At 43.1% G+C, this 22,897-nt stretch overlaps 1 long non-coding RNA gene across 1 annotated transcript in view; it reads right to left on the reverse strand.

Moving 5' to 3' along the window:
- Positions 1–22,445: 22,445 nt before the first annotated feature.
- Positions 22,446–22,897, reverse strand: part of LOC128115141 (uncharacterized) — a 104,819-nt gene continuing 104,367 nt past the window's right edge. Inside the window, exon 3 of the long non-coding RNA XR_008220022.1 lies at positions 22,446–22,592. This is a non-coding gene — a long non-coding RNA (uncharacterized LOC128115141). The remainder of the gene's footprint in view (positions 22,593–22,897) is intronic.

Raw genomic sequence — 22,897 nt, forward strand, 5'->3', positions numbered from 1 at the left:
TTTCTTCCTTCATGGTCATATTTAACAGTTAGTTCCCAAGTGGTATTAAACATTTGAACATCAAAAAGTTAACTTGACATTTCCAAATCCTTCCCATTGTCTCTCCATTTTTGTCTGACCAGATGCCTTGGCTTTTATGATTCTATGCTGTCCTTGGGATTCAAATAGGTTTATATGAAATATACATTTGTTTAAGTGTCTATAAGTGCTCCAGACATATTGGAGTGTTTCTGTTATTGTAGGAAAAAGTTCGTTAAGAGTCCCAGTACAAAACAGGATTTAAATTCCAAAGTCAGTATATGGGGCATAAAAAGTAAACATGCATGGGTACTAACTTAACATTTTTATCTGAGTTCCATATTTGTGTTCTTGAATGCCAATCACTCTGTCTCAGTGTTTTGATATGAGAAAATGATCTTCTTTAACAATGCTTTTATGCAGAGACCTGTGAGGCTCAAATTAAGTGATGCATTGCATATTAGTCTTCTAATTATTTTTGATTTCATAATGTTGTATTGGATTTTGTTGCATTAGGTTTGTTTTTGTTTTGATTATTTTTTATAACCAAAATATCCAAGAAAACAACAGAAGGAAAGGAATTCTGTGTGATTGTCATGTTTAGTTTCAGAGATAACCCTGTGACAAAGACGCACAGAGAACATCATTGTTCTCCTCCTGGAAAATAAGGAGAAGGAAGAACACAGGGAGAAGACAGAGCAAATAGTGTCCCAAGGACATGCTCCCAGAGACCTGCATTCTTCAACCAGGTCCCACCTCCTACCTTTTACCACTTTGTACAGACATGGCGTGGAATGAAGAGAGAACAAAGGAGACCCCGTGGGTACCCAGAGACTTGAAGATCCCTTGTCTCAAAGTCAACAACTCCACGAGAAAGAGGATCAGTCCTGGACTCTAATCCTGTCTGTTTGCTTACGTTAGATGTTGGCATCTCTGTTGGGAAGACCTTATGGATGCCATGCTATGGAAGCATATGTCATAGTGACCTAGACTCTGCATCACATTGGTACTTGGGGCAGGGAAGGAAGGACAATAGAACCTTGATTAAGTATATTCCATTTTCCACTGGTCCTACAGTTGAGCAGAGATATTCAGACCCAACCATAGAACAGCCATCATGCTCCACCTGAGGAAAATGGACATAGATGGAGCAATGTTTTTCATAGTTCCCTGAATAACGTCCACTTTAAAATCCTCACACGTGTCCTATCACTTGGAAACTTGCGGCTGAGAATGGCCAATAAACAGCGGGGCTTGAACCCAGCAGCTTGCGACTGAATTCTGCCTCTACCCCAGTTGCTCCATCTGTAGGAGTTTCTTCCCCTTTCTCGACCTTTGCTTCCTTGTGTATTATAGCAGGCTGGGAAATTCTTGATTTATAAGATCAACCAAGGGACTAGATTAGAAATCAAATTACATGTCTAAGACAGTAAAAGACAAAAAACAGATGGAGCATTTTGTTCACGCTGACCAGTGGCGATCCATGGGTTCTCAGGACCATGCTCTTTCCCTGGATCAATTTCTCCTATTGATTCTCTTATTTTAACTGACCCATATCTGCTAACTTTCAGAAATTAGGATGTAAAAGTTAGGAGATATGGGCCAGTTAAAAATAACCCTAGGACGTCACAGACTCCCGTGCTAAAACTGAACCTTGAAACATGTCACTGACCTCAAGAAAACCTTTCAGTGGCTCCCAATGGCTTTCTGAAAAAATACCTTCTCACCACCCAGGCTGATGACCTTTGATGACTTCTAGCTTAGCATCAGTCCACACACCTTCCATACCATGCTACTTGCACCTCCGTCTCCTTGCAGTCTACAGCTGCCATTTCTGCACCTAGGGTTCCATATTGTCTCTACTTATAATGACTTTCTGGTCCTGGAACAGGAACTCACCCTTTAAAAATGATCTGATGTATGCCACAGTGAAGCCAAGCTTGACAGGGTGAGAGGGTTTTCAAGCATGAACCCATTATTGCCCTTGGCCCAGCATTCACTGTTACTGCTTTACTGGGCTGGGAGCTTCCCCACATAGCAAGGTCAGTGTGTTTCATCTCTGCCTGTCCCTACCCTAATACCTAGCATGAAAAATAGCTGTTGAAGAGATAAATGCTTGAGTGGCTTGGTTGTGAGCCCAGAACATGGTATTTCTCTGTGTGTGATTCCCAGACCACCTGCATCAGTAGATCCTTGGGGAGCCTGTTAAAACTGGGCGGCTCCTAGCCTCACCCAAGGTCTCCAGCTTCTCTTGGTCCAAACCTGATATCTGCATTACTAATGAGCTTCCCAGATGATTACAATTATAGCTATAGCAGCTAGACCCATCAAAATGCCTTGCATAAAAAAATATCCTCAGGCAACAGCTTAGAGCCTGATAGGAGGATGTAGCAAAGTAGTAAAGTGGAAGAGTCAGATCTGATGTGGGCAGAACTCTATGGCTACAGTGATGAAGGGCTAATAGATAACCACGGTATATCACTTTCTTTCCCTGTTGCTATAATACAATACTCTGATCAAAGCAACTTAGGGAGATGGATTTCTTTCACTCACAATTCCAGGTTACAGTCTGTCATTTCAGGGAAGTCAAGGTAGTAGGAACTTGAAGCAGTGACGTAGTCATAATCAAGAGCAAAAAAAATGAATGAAAGCATGTCTGTTTGCCATTAGCTCACTTTCTCCAGTCATACAATTCAGGATCCCTGCCTAGGGAATGGTTCCACCCACAGTGGGCATATCTTTCCATCTTAATGTAACTAAGTGTCTCAGTTAGGGTTTTTATTGCTGCAGTGAAACACCACAACCAAAAAGCAAGTTGGGGCGGAAAGGGTTTATTTGGCTTACACTTCAGCATTACTGTTCATCACTGAAAGAAGTCAGGACAGGAACTCAAACAGAACAAGATCCAGGAGGCAGAAGCTGATGCAGAGGCCATGAAGGGGTGCTGCTTACTGGCTTGCTTCCCCTCGCCTGCTCATTCCACCTTGTTACAGAACCCAGGACCAGCAGCCCAGAGATGGCACCACCCACCCCCAATGATCACTAAATGAGAAAATTCCTCAAGTGAGGCTCCTTCCTCTGATGACCCTAGCCTGCATCAAGTTGACACACAAAACCAGCCAGTACAACAAGGTAATCTCCCACAGGCATGTTCACAGGCCACCCAGATCTAGACAGTTCCTCACTGAGACTCCTTTTCCAGATAATGCCAGAGTCTATCAAGTTGATCATTTGAATTAGCCCATCACACATAATAACGTCACACCATCAAGAAAGGCTTATGCTTGTTAGCGATTTTCCTTTCATGAAGGAATACTAATATATTCTCTCAGGAGGCTCTCCACCCCAAACTGTCATTATCATTAGTGTGTGTGAGAGTTATGTAGTATGGGTGAAAGTATATTTGTTGAGACAGTGCACTGAGACCGAAGTCTATAGCAATGGCTAGAATGACTCCCAATTGAGCTCCCAGGGTCTGCCTGGCTTTTGTGGGAGCACTGAGGACTTGAACTCAGGTCCTCTTGCTATCACAGTCAATATTCTTATAATTTCCCAGCCTATAAGACTAGTATTTTAAAAGCTAAAGAGTAAATTATTGTTTTGTTGGAATATGAATAAACACAGGGCACATTTACAGGTGGACATTCCAGGAAATAAGAGCACACACACAGCACAGCAAGTGTATTCTGGGTGATGACTGCCCTGACCACCTTGACAACGTCCCTAAGGACTGAACCAAACAGTCCATGTACGATAGCGTCAAATCACAGAAAGTTCTAGGAGAAGAGAAACAGGGTTTGGATGGCTCTCTACTTTATTTCTTGGGATAGGATCTCTCATTGAACCTGGAACCTACCAATTCAACTAGTCTATGTGACCAATGACCTCCAGGAATCCTCTTGAACTTAGAGCCAGCAGAGCTGGGCGCTGGTGTTATGTCCCTTTGGGTCTTACTTACCCTGGGCCCCAAGGCTCCATTTCTCCACTCTGAGGAAAAGGAGCAGCCCCTCCCCCCATTAGGTTTTGGGTACCTTCGATCAACTATGTTCTGAAAGTATTAAATAGAAAATTCCAGAAATAAACACTTCGTAAGTTTTAAACAACTTTTCTTACAGTATAGACAGGTTCCTTTTTTTTTTTAAATCATTGTTCCTAATATCTTACTGTGAATGGTTTTTAAATTATATTTGTCTATGCAAGTCTAGGAAAATAGCTTATATAGATTTCAGTGCTAGTCATAGCCTCGGGCATCTATTGGGATCTAGACTGTATAGAGAACTCTGTATGCAGTTATTATGAGAATCCTATTTAACGATAGACATATTCTGGGTGCTTTAGGCATGCTATTACCAAATGAGTAATTCCCTGAGTAAGGCAATTGAGATTTGAAGAGTGTACAGACTTCCCCACAGTTGTTGGGTAGCTTTGCCTCTGCTCCGATGGTGACTATGTGTGTACCAGGCCTCCACACCTGGTAAGATGCCAATGGATCCAAATCTTCCCTTGTCGACAGCTAACAGGATTGTAAAGTTTGAGACAAAACTGCTCAGAGCATCTCAGATCACCTTTCAAAACCATGTTTTGGCTACACCCGTGGATCAGCCAGTTCCTTTTCTCCCCAGATTCCCTTTCTCTGGAAACACTAAACAAGACTGTCTCCAGACACAGGTGACTGACATAGTGGGCAGATCCAGCTGCTGCAAGGTTGACCTCGAAAGTGACCAGGATCAAAGTGGATGCAGGCTTTGTAGATCAAAGGCATTGCCTCCCCCGGAGAGCAACCCAGAGAGTGGATGTCAGGGGCTGCTGGCAAGCCCAGGCTGCGGGAACATCATGCTCCCATCAGGTCATGCTGTTAATTAGGCAGCCAAGTGCCTCAGCGAAGGCTTCTGGGTGGTCTGCATGTGCCACTCCGAATCCTCACCATTGCTGGAGCTCTAGGGGATGTCCCTCGGCTTGAAGAACGGTTGTCAGGCCCAGGCAGAGGGGAAGGTTCCCACTATTCAGCTGGGGAAGTCAGCTCCCAGGTTGTGGTCATTAGGCCCTGGAGTCTGCTGGCCTAGGAGTCTGCTTTAAATTAACTGTTGGTTTGTAATTCAACTTTAAGGAAGAGGTGCTGGCCGCCGGGGCTGGGAAGATAGCTCAGTAAAATGCCTGCCACTCAACCATGGGTGGCAAAAATTGGGTGTAGCCGTCAGTGTACCTCTGTAAAGCTAGCCTTTGGGGGAGGGGGCAGAGACTAGAGGACTCCTGGAGTTCATTGGTCAGATAGACTAGTTGAATTGATAAGCTCTTGAATTGATAAACTCCAGGTTCAGTGAGAGTTCCTATCCCTAAAAATATGATGGACAGCAATCCAAGAGGTCACATGATGATGGACTTCTAATCTCCACACCCATGCACACCACAGGCACGAGTGCACACACCCATACTAACCAGTACATCAAACACACACACACACACACACACACACACACACACACACACACACACACACACACACTCTACTGCTCTCCAATCCCTCCAACCACAATGACTTCACAATGTACGTTTGCTGACCATAGTGGAAAATAGATGTTTAAAGGGTCCCCCTCATGAGAACCATGGCATAAGGCCTCCCACACAGGTGCAGAGTCAACAATGATGAAAGCTTGCGGTTCTTGAGAACTTGTAAACTTCCAGCACTTGACATATACTACTGTCATCTTCACACAAACCTTGCTTGGGCTATGGCCACCCCCATTTTATTGCTAATAAAACTGAGGCTCAGAAACATGAAATGCCATGCACAAACTCTCTGTAGCTCAGAAGGGGAGGTATTAGGGACTTAAAGAGCCTCTTGGATTATAATTTGCATTCACCATTCTACAGTAGTAATGCATGACCAACAGTCCCAATCTCCTCTTGGGAAAAAAAAAAATCTATGTGTATTTTTGCTTAGGATTTTCGGGGGAGGAGTTGCTGTTCTTTTAATCAAGTTCTGCTGACTGGGACTGGGCTTGTTTCTGTGTCTCTGGTCAGCTATTGGGCTGTTTACAGTGTGCTTACCATGGATGACCTTCTCGATCTGTAGCCTGACACTCTGAGCTAGTTTAATGAAGGCAGCAGAGGATACGTGTGCCATGAACAGAAGCCTGAGAAACCAGGCCTGGGGTTGGAGCTGTCACAATTGCACATCAAGCTCATACTTTTGTCCAATAAGGTGCATTGTCAAGGGAAGAAGAAGATTATAATTATAGATGGGACATCTCTCAACCCACATGGCAAAGTGTCACTTGGTTGTGTAGAAGCCAGCAACCGGGGCCCTTGATAGCATCATTTGACCCGAAGCTACAGCCTTTACACTAGGCTAATGTGTTGATAATGTAGAATGCTTGGGGACTGGATACATTTTTGTAGTTTCAGTAAAGAGATCAGAACGTCAACATCACCTTTATACACTTCAATTCAAAGATGGGTAATAAAATTCCCATCACATTTATTCAAACCTGATGATGAGTGGAAGAAAATGAGATCCTTGAGTCTTCTACCATGGTGCCTTGCACTTCAGAGTAAGAGCTGAAAGCACCCAGAAGCATCTCCATGGCTCATGATGGTTGCTGGTTTTAAGTGGAAATACAAGACTGAGCTAGCTCAGCCGGTACAGTGATTCTGAGAACCAACGGAAGCAGCTTGCTGTGTTAGCATGTAATGACAGTGCTCAGAAGGTAAAGGCTGTAGATCCTTGGAATTCACTAGCCAGCCAGCCTAGCAGAACTGGTGAGCCCTGGGTCCCAGTGAGAGACCTTGTCTCCACAAACAAGGTGAACGGCACCTGTTATAATAGTTGAGGTTGACCTTTGGTATTCACATGCACACACACATATATGCAGATGCACCTGCAAACACATCCCACATACACAGGGCACAAGCACTCACACACACACACACACACACACACACCAAACAAACAAACAAAATCAAACAACAAAACAACACAAAAAATTTTTCTCATGAAAAATAAAGAAAAAGAGGAAATACAAATTCTTATGGCCCTTGTCTCTTCTCCAACCTTATGGTCTATCATGTCTACCCAAGCCTTGTTTCTCCAGTCCCAGTGAATGGTTGGGTTGTCTCTACCACCTCTCTGCCTCACTGTCTTTTGCCTTGCTTTTCCATGTGGGGAGACGTTTCTGTTTTCTTTCTTGATCTTCTATTGACCTTCTAGTTCAAGAGGCCCATGCCTGAGCATTCGGCCAGAGTTAAAGCTTTCCTACCCATCTCAGTGCTTGGCCCAGCCTTTGGCTTGCTTGGGCCCCTCTCTTGACTCCCGGGAGTCCCTCAGGACACAGATGGGCTCCCATTCTGTTTCTGGTACCTTCCACAGACATAATAAGCCAAATATGCATCTTGGCCAAATAACCAAATACCTGCTTCGGCTGTCATTTATTCTTTGAGAAAGAAGCTTTTGTAGTTTTTAATTTCATAATTTTACACGATTAAAAAAAGTAAGCAAGTGTTCCTTCACACAATGGTTTACAGGCCTTTTCTCAGCAGTCACACATATTGAGTTGGCTAGAAACACGACAACAAACGGAATAGAGACACCACACTTGAGGAAACAAAGCCTCCTGCTCTGTAAGAGGGCTCCAGGCTGACAAGCCCTGTCACTGGCCAGGGGGATACCGTTAAGATCAGTCTCCACAGTTGCTTTTCAGCATCATCCCATTTCTTTCCTCTCCTGGGCCTGTCTGCATAGGCACTGACTTTCCACTCTAGACCACAAGAAGTACTGGGCAGGGTGTGTAAGGAAAAGAATGAGGGTGTGTGTAGGCGTAGACATTTCAATAAACAGTCCTATCCCAGAGGGGTTTCTGATGAGGGAGGATGGAGTAAAGAATGTCAGGGCCAGGGAAAGGGAAGGCAAGTAAACAAACTCTGAAACTTTGAAGTAATTCATGTGGATGTAGATTTTTAATAACATTTCTGTCTAAGTATAATATGTATATTATGTATGCTTGTGAACATGCATACATCATCAACCTATAAATGTATACTTAAATGTATGCAATTATGTCTACAGCTTTGTGTATACACATACCTAAATGCATATCTTGGGATATACACATGCTTCTGTGCATATGCACAGATGTGTATATGTCTGTTGCTTTTGTGCTGCTGTGAGTGCATCCTAATAGAGATGACTTAAGGAGAGAAAGAGCTCCATTTAATACATACTCTCTGAAGTTTTACTCATTCATGGCATGATTGAGTAGTTTAGTTCGTTATGATAGGAGAGTGTGAAAGAGGCTTTTCACATCACAGTGGACCAGAAGGCAGGTAGAAACCAGGGTCCCAGAGAATCTTTAAAGGTTTACCTCTAGTGACCTCTTTCTACAATGTAGGCCCCACCTCTCAAAAGTTCTACAGCCTCCCAAAATAATGTCATCAGCTCAAGGCGAAGCATTTAAAACACAAGCATGTGAGGGAGATATTATTTATCTCCAAATAGGAGCAAACACACATTGACTTTCTTCCTTCAAGCACACTACAGCTCACTCACAAGCATATGTGCACATAAATATTAATCATAACTATATCACATCCATAGTTGTATATATGTGTGGTGTAGCAATCTCTCCTTATTCACATAAAGAAATGTGTGTGAATAGTTTCCATATATACATAGAAATAATACTTACATGCAGTCCTATCAAATCCGAGGCTTAAAATATATAGTGTGAATATTTTTGAAGAGAAAACATAGCAAGGAAGAAATCTAAGACCGTGTTTAATGTTTTATTTTAACGTGGGTCCGGGAAGCATTGTGTATTTAGTGGGTGCTCTTGCACACTGCGGTGGGTTGTGTCTTTGAAAAGGAAGAGGATGTGTGAAGGATGAGCCTGATTGCTGAAAGGAATCATTCTAGAATCTTAGTGGAAGTCAAGGTTCTCTGCAATGCACACTCCCCTCCCTTGAATTCCCTTTCTTCCTCTTTGACACGAGCACGCTGTGTGAGCCAGCGCCAGGATTCTTTGTTGGTGGTTACATGCTCTGCCTTTCCATTTTTGGCAGTCCTTAGTGGACTCAGCCTTAGCCTCGCAATGCTTTTAGCAAAACTTTGCCTGGACAAGAAAGAAAAGAGCCGCGCAGGCCAACTTCTGGCACATCAAGGTCAGCGATGTCTTCTCCAGCCCTTTCTACCTCCCTTGTTCCCATTCGCTCAACCGCAGCTCAAGGGATTTATAATAAAGAGATGTCTAAAATGTCTAATAGCCCCAGATGTTCTCTGTCTTGCTGTAATTATCAGAGCCTGAGCTTCTGCAAGGATGCCGAACTGAAGACACAGCCAGGAGAAGAGAGATGCTGTTTCTCCGTCTTCGATGAGCCTTCCTTCCTTAGACTGCAGATTAAGTATTCCTCATATGTAGCATAGAGACTTCATCTCTGCTTTACCAGCCTGTGGAGACGTGTCATGAGACCATTTATAGGCTTTGTGGAACACAGTTATTTTGTTAAGACAATGATGATGATTCAATTGGTTTCTGCTATTGAAAATGGAGCAATGAGGGGGCAGGAAGTTGGCTCAGGGGTTAAAGGCTTATATTCATCTTGTAGAGGATCTGAATTGGATTCTTGGTACCCATGTTGGGTACCAAGCTTCAGGGCATCCGACACCTCCAGCCTCCTTGGGCACCCCGACACACTCAGTGTGCATACACCCCCACACATGCACATGCACATAAAACAAAATTAGAATGATGTAGTCTGAGACAAGGCAAACATGAACATTGATTAACTTAGCAATGCTCGAACAGAGTGAAAGCACCAGCCAGCTTCTGAGAGTCCTAACAAGCTCTGGGCAGAGGCCACAGAACCTTGATGCAGGGGCCAGCATACGCAGTGGATTCTAGAAAGATGTTCTAAGGAAGACACAGTTGAGATAAACACTGAAATAACAATTCCTGTCTACAGAAAATGGAATAGTGATGCAAAGATATGAGTCCCCAGGGCCTCAAGAAAGATTCTGTTGCCCACACAGACATGTAGAGTGAGTTTAGCATGTGGAGAGCTCAGAAGTTCTAGAGTTCTGGTCCCAGAATCCTTGAAAATTGGAAAGTAGAATTCAGGCATTTGTAACTTCTGAACGGATGATAAAATAATATCTTTATTTTCACTAACTTCCAGTTGAAATATAGTACGTATTTTATTTGTAAACACAGGCCAAAAAAATCACCCTCTTATTTTAAGAAACTATAAAATCAGTAAATATTGGATAGTTTAAGACAGATTTAAAAAATAATGTTTATACTTGTTACAAGTTCAAATCATGATATTTGTTTGATGATTATTAGATTGTTTATAATGTCATGTGCTGGACTGTGGAGATGGCTCAGTGCATAAGGGCATTCATTGCACAAACATTGAGAACCTAAGTTCAGATCCCCGGAACACACACAAAAAGTTGGGTATGACTGTGCATACCTGTCATCCCGGTGCTGGGTGGCAGAGTGAAGAGATAAAAGGGTTTTGGGGGATTGTTGGCTGCTATTCTAGCCAAAAAGTGGCAAGTTCCAGATGGAGTGAGAGCTCCTGCCTCAAAGACATAAGGTGGAGAGCATTAAAGGAGCATGCCCACACAAATGTATACACACAGGCATACACACACATCATACACACACACACACACACACACACACACACACACACACACACACACACACCACTATGTAATGTGTTAAAGAAGTGCACATATTACTATATCACATGTTTATTTTAACACACTCCAATGAGATTCTAATATGAGCCATTTTGTTCACGTTTAAAATATCCCGGAAATTTTCTTAGGCTTCACCTCACTGCCAAAGGAACTCGAAGAATGGAAACAGCTATGAGCTGATGGAAGTTACAATCCAAGGTGGCTGAGGTCCAGCTGAGCCACGAGCCTAGCATGCTCATATGTGAAGTAGGAGGCGTGATAAATGTACGTTGGACAAGAGGAGGAAGGAAACACTCAGAAGACATGCTGGTAGCAGAAGTTGGAAGCTGGGGAATGAAGGAGAGCTAGGGGCACATTTGTGGATGTAGATCTCTACTTGGATCACATTAGCTATGAGCATGTGGGCTACAAATGCTTAGATGAGTTGATCACGCTTACTGTGGGGGGCATTATGTCACTCATCAGCTGACTGAGGGTTCTCTTGCTCTACTTAGAAGTCATGAAGAGAGGAAGCTCCTCAGATGCTGTGCTCTGGGGCCTTTTGTTTCCCATAGTGTTCAATACCAATGCAGCAGGGACAGTAGACACAAGTAGTACTCCAATGTGACAGTCCCTGTGCAGACTTCAGGTATCCCCACCCTTGGCCCTTGTCAGCGTCTGGTATTACAGTTGTCAACCTGGACTCTGAGACCCTTGGCCCTGATGACTTGACATCTCTCTAGAATTCTGGCCATCAGGACAATGACTTCTCTAGTTCCATGGAGGCTTTTATCAGCTGCCCTGGGACTCACTGCCTCTGCTTCTTCTTCCTGCCCTGGGTCTCTTTCATTTGCCTGCTCCTGGGGATGTCAGTAGGTACTGTCAGGATGACTCAGGACACTTGCCTTTGTCAACAGCAGCATTTGGTTCTGGGCACAGCCATGGTCCCTCAGGAACAGACATCCTCTCTTATCATGGGTGGGACTCTCAGGTAGAATCAATGGCAGTCTGTGACACCAGGCCACCATGATGAGGCTGGGTCTAGGTTTCCGCAGGGGGCTGTTTCTTTAGTTGTCAAGCATCTGCACTAAGGCTTCATCAGTCATCACATTGCTGTCAATGCTGTCAATGCCCTTGGAAGCTGGTCCAAGGCTTCAGGAATCTCAGTGGTACCAGATCCTTTCACAGTGCTGGGCAGTGTCAATGCCCATGGGGTCTACAGGTCTCAGGCCCCAGGGGGAGCGTGTGCAGCTCCTGAGCTACTGCTTTCCCAGCACAGCACTGGAGGGATGCTCAGATATCAAGTGACAGCACGATTGAGCTTTTCCAGGGGTTAAGGCACCTCCCGTGGCCCAGGCTGGCATTTGCTCAGCTGCCAAGCTATATCCATTGATGTATCCAGCTCAGCCTGCATCACTGGGAACAAGCAAGGAAAGGTCCCTCGGGGATGTCTTTATTAGACCTCAAGTTGCAGTGTCAGGAAAGAGACAGTTCAGGAAGGTGTCCTCTACCTGAATGAACAGGAACAGTTATTTTTATAGCCCAGGAAGGCATGCCTGAACCAATCAGACATCTGTTTGACCAATCATAGCAGTTCATTTGGGGCCAATCACAGTCATTAAAGGTTTTTTGGACCCATTGCTACAGCCTTGCTACCTCAGTCATGGTAGTCCTTTCTTCACGGGAAGTCTCCCCCGCCGGCTAAGATGGAAATGGTTTATTGAGGTTTGTGATTGAAAACTCTGGTACAAACTGTTTCAAACAGTCCGTCAGGAGCCAGGGCGATCAGCAGCAATCTCTTACGCAGTTGTCTCCAGGCGTCTGCAAACTGTTCAAGACAGCTGGAGCTGGCACAGCGGAAGTCTGGCTGGCTGGTAGACTGACAGGTCCTTTGCTCAAAGCAGTGGGGGCCAAGGAGAAGAGTCCAAATGCCCCATTCCAGTGTCTCTGCTTATTTACAGGAATAGGGACATCAAAAAAGGTACTTAGAAACATAATTTATCATTGATACTGTTAGTAATGATAACATAAATCTGTTATTTTTATAGATAATTGTGCTTCAACAGTGTTTTACACCTGCCCAGGGTCCAGGGAGAAATGGGTCCCCTGTTCTTTCTCAAAAAGAGAAGTACTAGTACTATTAGTATTACTATACCAGTACTACTACTGGTACTATTACTAATACTGGTAGCCAATTTCCTGAACACACTTGCGCGCGACAATATGTTAAGACAGTTACTTGGGCGTTTAACTCTGATGACAGGTGCTCTCATTTAGACACCTGAATCTGAGAGAAGTACATTCACCTCCCACTGTCACACACCTGGTAAGGCTAGGATTTAAACAAAGGGAGTCCGTCCACTGTGGGGTCGACCACAGCAGCACACAGCGTCTCCAAGTGCAGATCTCTCATGAAAGCTGTCTTAGTTAGGGCTTCTGTTGTTGTCAAGAGACACCATGACCATGGCAACTCTTACAAAGGAAAGCATTTAATTGGTGGCTTACAGGTACAGAGGTTCAGTCCATTATGGTCATGGCAATGTGCAGACAGACATGGTGCTGGTGAAGGAGCCGAGAGTCCTACATCTTGCAGGCAACAGGAAGTCAACTGTGACACTGGCTGGTGTCCTGAGCATAAGAAACCTCAAAGCCTGCCCCCACAGTGACATACTTCCTCTAACAAGGCCACACCCACTCCAACAAGTCCACACCTCCTAATAGTGCCATTCCCTATGGGGACCATTTTCTTTCAAACCACCACAAAGGCAGAAGGTGGAAGGCAGAGGTGATTCTAAGAGATAGACTTTCTTGGTTTAAATCCCAGCCTAGAGAGCCTACAATTCATTTACAATGGCTCTGAGGTTCATCCACCCTGGCTTCACAACTGCGCTTGTTAATGGAGACAAGATGGTGAGAAGCTGGATCCTGATTCATCCTCATTAAGGGATAGAGGTGACAATAAGGCAGAGTTCCTGGGAGCAGGCTCCTGTAGGGTTGCGATGCCAGCAGAGTCTCTTGGCTTATGGTATATACCATGCATGGAAAACGTTTCCTGGACAATGACACACCCTACTTCATCACTGACAGGCTCATTCCTGAGCCAAGATAAGGGATCTTGGGGCATGGGGGGGGGTGTGAAATAAGATCGCTCTTACTATACTTGGCCAATGAGAAGCCATGATCAGTTTTGTATACGGAGAAAAAAGAGTGCTGGATTCCATGCACAATAGAAATCAGAGGCCAATCACCAAAGAATTATTTTTAAGATATAAAAGTAGAAACAGCAGCAACAGAACAATGCTGGAAGCAGAGCATATAATTCAGATTCATCACACTGGGTATGTTTCCATTTTCACACTTGAAGAGTGTGTGAGTTGTGACACACAGGGTTATATCCAGTTCCTACATGAACCCTCCAAGGTGGGGGGCATTTTCCAGATCCTGCTTTCCTGGGGCCAAAGGTGAGATGCACATATGCCCATTAACAGAGGTGCTTACAGAGCTCTTCCCTCAGATTTCACTAAGTACTTCTGTTATTTCCACGACATACACGAGACAACTGAGTAAATAATTACGTAAACCCTTTTAAAGCCTTGCAAGTTGCTGCCTCCAAAACTCATATAATAAGTTCCAGACTTAAAGCTAAAGGTTATCTTTTAAAAGTTTTCCCCATGTGACTGTTTTGGGGGAGGTCATCATCAGTGGTTTCCTCTATCTGTGAACCCAGCATGCTACACCACTAACCTGGCAGGTAAGATGTACTCACTGGTGTAAATAATGGCACGGACGATGTTGGGAGCATGCTTGGATGTGAGGCTTGCTCCACAAGAGGGAACTCATGCCTGGTACTATGAACCTCACCAAAAGCCCACAGGTCAGGAGGTGATAGGCCCCGGGAAAGAACCTACAACTGTTTTATTTGCTAAGTGGACTTGGTGTTAAGCTGCCTTTGAAATATTTGTGTTTACAACGAGAGTTTAGTGCTGCCGCCTTGCTGCAGGTCAGAGAACCTGCTGTTTGCAGTGGGTAACCGTTTATGCAGACTAACAACTGGTCGGGCTGACACAAGCATTTGGGGAATGCTTGGCTCTAAAAAGGACATCGAAAGCCCAGGAAACATCGTGAAGAGGGTTTGGAAAGGATGTAAGAGCCATGGGAAGAGGATGAGAGAAGTACCCTGAGAAAAGCCCAGACAGGACATCATCGTATTCACGGATTCACTGCCGCTGTGGGTGCCTCTACAAGTCCTCCCTAGGATAAGGTCTTCAACGCTACATCTTAGACTTGGGAGAGACTCCTGAAACCTGCCCCTTCTCTGGGTTGCTATTGACAGGTAATGGCTGCTTGCAGGAGAGGGAGATATTTTCTTCAATGGTGTAGACACTGGAAAGTTGTCTATGGTCCAGTGAAGAATCCCATATGCATGCTCATGCAAGTAACTTCAACTAAACTTGTACTCTGCTCTCTCTCTCTCTCGTACAAACACACACTCTCCCTCCCCCCAAACCCAAACCAAAAAACACACAAAAAAGTATGTGGGGGGAGACTATCTGTAAAGAAGGGATTCAGAGGGAAGGAGGGATAATTTTGGAGTAAAATTTTACATGTATGAAATTATCAAAGAATATGAGAAATTTGGAAACAAAGTCTTTTCTGCATGACTTTGTTTCATTTAACTTCCTCTTTAGCATGAGTGGTGGCATACGAGTTAATCATTTTAAATAATTAAAAATAGTTAAAGAGTAATCAAAGAATATAGCTCTGGGCAACAGAAACAATTACCTGACCATGAAAATAAGGCCTTACGAAGCTGTGTTCCTGCCAGCATCCACATGTGCACGCACATGCACAAACACATACAAGTACATATGCACACATAATTCTTAATTATTAATACCTTAGTTAATTCAGTGTTTATTGAGCAAACACTGAAGTCTAAGAATGCTATTTCAAATTTTTGTGTAATTTGGCCTCGTTTAAAAATTCCTTTCTCTGTTGTGGTTTCTTTCGGGGATTAAATTTGAGAAAAATAGCTATTTATTACTACTATAACTACTATTGTTTTCTTTATTCACAGCAACAGAAACAGTCACGTTGAACTCATTTTTCTTGGTAATGTGCTGTGGGGTTTCATTTAATATTCCAATGATAACATGGATATATATGGATATATATTCTTTAAAAATATTTAGTTGTTTGTGTGTGTGTGTGTGTGTGTGTGTGTGTGTGTGTGTGTGTGTGTGTGCACATGAGTGCAGGGCCTGTGGAGTCCAGAACAGGGTGTCAGATCTGCTGAAGTTACAGGCAGTTTGGGGACACCAAACTTGAATGCAGGTCTTCTGGAAGAGCAGCAAGTCCTCTTAGCTGTTGAGTCCATCTCTCCAGCCCTGGCTAAGTATTCTCTTCTAAATTTTATGGATGCAAAAGTAAAACAAAAATGCCTAAGAATCTCTCATGTTAGCATGCATCCAGGCCAGTGGGAAAGCCAGGTGTCAAATGCTGGCTAATTCTACTCAAGGCTTATTATTCTTATTCCATTATATAGTATCTCTCTGATGTAAAGTACCATGTCATATTGTCATGACTTCCCTTACACAACTTTAGTGCCCTTCTATGCAGAGAACGCAATTTATTTATCTTTGAATTCCTTGTGTCAAACAGAAAGCCTTATTAAGAGCGAGGAATTCAGAAAGAAAGAAAGAAATGAACAAATGAATCAAGAAGAGAAAGCATTCCTTTTAAACACTTTCTCCTGGGTGCTCCATTTGTTTGAAAACAGAAATGCATTCATGTCCTAGATAAACTCATTCAAACAGCTATGTGGGGCCAACCATATGGAGAGCCAGAGAACCGACCACCAGCAGCGCTGGGATGCCTGCCTCTGTTGTTTCCCCATCTTGAGGCAAAGCAGGTGGTTCTTCACACAGGGTGGTAGAGAATTCGTGGAAAAAAAAGAGTTCTGAGAGGATGTTAGGGTCAGAGAGAGGATGTGGAAGTTGAACCACGGTCCACACAAGAACTGGGAACAACTCCAAGGGACTAGAGTTCCAAGAGAAAAGAAAAATTATTTTGGTCTCCTTAGGATTCCATTCCATTGTGTGAGCAATGTTTGGAGAGAGGAGGGAAGAGAGGACAGGCGCAAAGACCGTGTTAGCCGAAGTTCTTTTCTTTTTCTATACAACAACAGGCTTTCTTGTCCGTTTCATTTTCTTCATTAATGATTTGCTCACGCTATTGTTTTTTATTTTAGTAGGTCACTTATACTTCTCTAAAACATCTGCAGGGTATGGTTAAGCACATTGGGGATGTCTCATCCTGTCAAGACCTTCTTTCTTGTTGGATCATAGGTTTTTCTCCATTAGTATCTCCAGGTCAGTGAAATAAGACCTGGAGATAGAGGCACAGACCAGGGCTTATAGGCCACACTGGTATTTATTAGTTCTCAGGAAATTCTTTCTTCACTTTTCATCTTCCAGTATAATCAATGATATCCAGTTCCTGAACTGTAAATGAAAATTAAATGAGACAGTGATGTGAAAACGTGGCTGCCGTGTATTAAAAGGTCTGAGAGAGTTTGCATAGATGACTAAGCAGTCTTCATCTTCCTAAATATTTTCCAGCAAAGACTGTTTTGATGGGAACTGTTGGAGGGACAATCAGGAAACAGCAAGAAGTATTTGACCCGCAGCGTCCTCACTGCTCACATGCTATTGAGCAGTCTTGGTGGGAGAGTAATCTGAAACAAATGTGGACTAGAAATACATCATCTAAGCAAGTTCTCTTCTTGGGGCCTTGGGGTGGGGGGTGGAGGGAAAGCTTTATGTCCATCCGACTGATACTGAACGCAGACCTCCAGGGTGGAGGCTATGTGCTCTGCATTCTATTGGTCTCAACCTTGCAGCTAGGAAAGACATTGTCCCACTCTTTGGGAAAGCATAGTTCTCTGAGTCAGAAATACATCTCCTGGGTGTGTTGGAACATCACAGAGGGATGCTGGACAGATAGTTCTGTGTTCACATCCAAGGGTCCCAGATGCTGAGCTCCTCCTCTGGTGTGAGTACAGCTGGATTCCCTTAGAATTGTCTTAGATTTTAATATATTTATAATATAAGCAATGTGGGTCCCCAGTCTAAACATGCTGCAGGAATTTCCACGTTTTGCATCATGTTGGCATGTGAAAGTTTGATACATATGTGTATGTTTTTGGTTTTGGATGCCCTACCTGACTCTTTATGTTCATTCCCACCTTTAATCCCAGGGGAAACTCCACATACAGTGTGTGTGTGTGTGTGTGTGTGTGTGTGTGTGTGTGTGTGTGTGTACAACAACATGGAAACTGGGAGATTACATGTGGTAAGTTATTAAATTAAAGGAGAAATAAGCTCCCTTAAGGACTAAAAAATGCTTCGGAAAGGCTGGCGGTATAGCTCCATTGTCGACTTCTTTCTTCCGTAGCATGCACAAAGCCCCAGATTCTGTCCTCAGCTCTGCAAAAGGAGGTGTTTTGCAGGGGCTCAGAACATGTGCACACAATTGCAGAAAACATTATAATGTGTATTTGGAGAAATGAATACAGTTTTTTTTCTAAATACTCATTTTGGTAACACCAGCACAGAAAGAAAGGAGGAAAAAAAAGATAGATAGATACAGATATAGATAGATAGATAGATAGATAGATAGATAGATAGATAGATAGATAGATAGGAAGAAGGAAGGAAGATTTTTATATTAAGATGTAAAGGAGGATTGAATCAAAATTCAGCAATAATACTTCAATAACAATTTTATTTAAAAGTGGTCTTTCTTTGAAAATGTCTATTTTGACTGACACCATGTCTAAATTGGTTCCATATTTACTACATCTCATTATAAGTCACAAATTTCTCAAGTGTGACATCTTTATTTCAATTCTTATTTCTAGCACAGTTTTGGGATCTACAGAAGTTTTCATTTTTTTTTAAGATCTTTTAATGAGAATCATCTCGTTGTTGCCTTTAGAGCCTAGTGGCATGGCTGGATAGAAATATTTTGGGTCACACACCTTCCCTTTTAAGTCTTTAGCAATCTTTGACAACACAGGTTTCTAATATTGCTCAAGCAGGGCCTTGTATCAATAAATTTTGGCCGCCTATTTTCAGTCAGAGTAGTGGAGGAACTGTTTAATCTTAGCCTCCTGAAGATAGGCACTCATCTACTTCCCCTGTCGTTTATTCCAGCACTTGCATGTCTATTCCTTCTTACCTTGGTGGCTGATAAGGACCAGGGCTTTGATTTCTGATGAGCCCATACGTTTGTGAGTTATGAGTGGGTCCTCCATCATCTGTGGGCTTCAGACAGCTCTAGGTCTTGGCTGGGTCCTGTGTTTTGTGTGTCTGCCCTTTGCATCCCAGGGTGAAGGACTTGGTGTCCAAGGTGTTTTCATTGTGAAAGAGACAGAAGTTTCAAGGATGGAGAAAAATATGGCTGCTTCTTTCAGCCTTACTATTATCTGCAACTATATCCTCTTGGTCTAGGTGAATCCTGTGGTCACCCCCAAAGTCAGTGCACAGAGGAAGTCTGTATGCATAGAGCATGGGATGTGATTAGGCCTTCTTTTATTTAGAAAATGTTTTTCTGTATATTTAAAGTATTTTACATATCTTTTTGTTGCTGTTTTTAGTTTTTTTTTTTTTTTTTTTTTTTTTGCTTTGTTTTTTCAAGATAGGATTTCTTTGTGTGTAGCCCTGGCTGTCTTGGAACTCGTTCTGTAGGCCAGGCTGGCTGTCCTAGAACTTGCTCTGTAGACCGGCTGGCTTTGAACTCATAGATCGACCTCCCTCTGCCTCCTGAGTGCTGGGATTAAAGGTGTGCGCCACCACTGCCTGGCTCCAGATCTTTTAAGATTTGATTATTTTTGTTTCTTTTTCCTAACCTGCCCACCTTTGCCCTGCCCAAACTCCATCCTTGGCCCCTCCATCCCTTCCCTTTCCTTTCCTCTCCTTCCTTCCCTTACTCTCTGTCCTCTCCCTTCTCCCCTCCATTCTCCTTCATTTTCTGATCTCTTAGAGACTGAAGTGAGCACCAAGTATATGAATAAACAGACAAAATTAATAGTTAACATATTCTTTAAAGGGAGGCAAATCCAACATTGTTTCCCTTTTAAAGTTTTCTTTTCGAAGTGTGTGTATGTGTGTGTGTGTGTGTGTGTGTGTGTGTGTGTGTGTGTGTGTGTTTTATGGATGTGTGTGAGTGACCAAAGAGGGAAGAAAAGGGCGTTGGATCCTCTGGAGCAGGAGTCACAGACTTTGTGAGTTGCCTAATTTGAGCCTTGGAAACTGAGCTCAGGTCCACTACAAGAATAGTATGTGCAATTAACCACAGACAGATCTCGTCTCTCTAGCCCATAAACATTGTTGTCATATGACGATTATTGACATAGAAATTTGAGGTCAACTGAAATTGGTTTATAAAGCTGTAATAATTGAATTTTACTGATTATAAAGCTATAGCATTAGTATTAACGTTAACTACACAGCAATATGATTACTAAAACTACCCTGTTATGACCTCAAAGGTCAGGACTAACTGGTACTCACCACTTAAATACAAACATTTATATTGTCCATAAGCAAACTTATAAAATCTCCAGAGAGACATAAAATAAGATTTTAACACATTATAGTTGAATTAAAAAAAAAAAACCCTCTACATCAGAAGCCTCCTCCTCATGTATAAACTAATCTGAATATCCAAATAAATGGAAATAATTTCAACGAAACAGGAAAAAACAGGAAGGTACTACAAATGGCCACTGAGCCTATGCAATGCCTATAATTTCATGAATGTCACAAAGACAAATTGATCAAAGTCTCTAGGATTAAAAAAATACGTCATTCATCCATACTTGAGTGTAGACTATACAACAGCAACTCCCCTGACAAGTTCCACTTTGCTGACTTGGTGGATTCACTGTTGCTCTTGGCCTGCTTGAACGCCAGGCCATTCTCTGGCAGGAAAGTGTGGTTCTCTCTCCCCAGCCAGCATGCTGCATACCAGCTCAGCCCTGTTTGTTTCCCAGCGTACTCACGTCGTGTTTATTAAAGTTGGGGGGATAACTTTTAAACCGGCGGAGGCAAAAGAGTGGCTGCCCTGCTGCGAAGCTGACTGTGCGGGGCGAGAGAACTCTTAAAAGCGTGACTGGATTGAGGACTGGATTAGGTGGAAGTTCTGCAAAGCACTGGTAAAATTGAGCGCAGTATGACAGACAGCATTTAAATTGTGGAGTGGTCTGTGGAGTGGTCTGCAGGATAGATGGTACCATGAGGACTTGGAAATCCCTACAGTGTGGAGACCGGATTTAAAACTGTGATAGAGAGGAAGTCACGATTATCTTCTAGGCAAAAAGAAACATAAGAGCTTGTCAATGATCATCTGGGCAAAAATTATAAAAGATGTTTGGGTCAACATTCAAAGATTGGGTCAACTGGGAGTTAAAGAGCGAGCGGGCAAAGACTTGGTGTGGGGAAAGCTTCGTGTTGGGAGGAACATTTTGATTCACAAGCTTATTGAACATATAATGAATCGGAGTCAAACTTCTTTATCTCATTTTTCGTGGAATGAGGTTGAGGTAAGGTTTCACTGAGTATCCCATTTTGGCCTGGAACTCACTATGCAGCAAGGCTGTCCTCAAATTTATGATGCCCTCCCTCACGTTCCTGAGTGCTGGGACTACAGGTATACAAGGTCATGCCTGGAGGAGATGGACTCATTTGTCAATAGAGAAATATTTGTCTGAAGTAAATTGTACAAATAGATGAAATGCAGCTCAAATAGGACTTATCATCTATCAGAATAATAGCATTTGGCATGAAAAGTCAGGAAACCAAGATTCCAAAGAAAAATATCCCATTGCGGTAATTATTGGGCTCATTTTACAAACGGACCTCTCTGTTTTTTCACAAACCAAAGGACTCCACCACTCTTGAAAACATAAATCATCTGTCATTCCCAGTTCACTAAGGCTTCAAAGCCAGTGAGAAGGGATTCTGAGCTACGTGAGGAAAGTGTTTAATTTTCTTACATGGATTTATGCATTAAACTCTCCTGGACAAGGCCCTCTGAAAAACTCCAAATGAGAAGAATTCAAGGGCATGCTTTCTTAGCCTCTGTCACCCTGGGATGCTTAGGAAATATCTAAGAGGAAAAGGTTTCTCTGTGGTTTAGTAAACCGTAGCTGATCTGAAGATATTTCTTAAAGAATGATTTTTTAAGTGACCAATTTCATTACATTTATATATTTATTTAGTGTAAGGTGGGTGGGCACACACGCCCCAGTGTGCTTCTGGGTGTCCGAAGACAACCTAGGGGTGACAATTTCTTATGTCCACTGTGTGGGTCTCTGGGCTCAAATTCAGGTGTGGCCAGAAGCACCCTTATTCACTGAGTCATCTGACCTGCCACTGTGCTCTTTATAATTTATTAGTAATATAGAGTCAACTTCTGTGTACACATCTTACTAAAGCTTGGAAAAGGGTTGTCTGAGGTTGACTGTGTTGCAGGAGACCCTGAAGCATAAGGCAAAACAAAGGACACAGCCTATTAACTAACTATCCTAAAACCACATGACCTGTCTGTCTACAGCTGTGGAACTGAAATGCCAAGAGCCATCGTACGTGTCTCTTTCATTCCAAGGCCTCTGTTTCTGCTTCGTCCGTGGTTGACATACATTAAGCACTTAATGAACAAATGAGAGAGATCCAATTACCTGACCTGTGGGGTCCTTGACGCAATCCCATTCTGTGGGATGATTGTGCATCCAGAAGAGCCCGGACTCCAGAATGGAAGTGATTTCCTGTATGGTTCCCACTGTGTGATCTTGGCTGAGTTTTTCTACTCACGGATCGAAACCTTTTCATCCCTATAACCAGAATTAGACCTTTTAGATTTGCCAAGAGGATATAAACTGAGGAAATGTGTGCTATTTGTCTAGTCTAGGGAGAGCTCTTCATCAGTGGGAAAGATGAGGGTGGAGGCAATGGTGTACCTCCTAAACTCACGGAGGAGTTCAGTCCTTGGGGAGCAGAACACTTCTCTAGTTTTTAGACGGCTCTTCCACATTCAAAAAAGGGGCCAACACTTCTCAGAGAGGAAATTGCTCAGCTCGAAACCCTTCTCCAGCGGGTCACATTGCAGAAACAGTGTTTTGGCAAGTCTAACAAAGAC

Source organism: Peromyscus californicus, unplaced genomic scaffold (assembly GCF_007827085.1).
Source record: "Peromyscus californicus insignis strain IS unplaced genomic scaffold, ASM782708v3 Scaffold_1__1_contigs__length_55948999, whole genome shotgun sequence".
NCBI classification, from domain to species: Eukaryota; Metazoa; Chordata; class Mammalia; order Rodentia; family Cricetidae; genus Peromyscus; species Peromyscus californicus.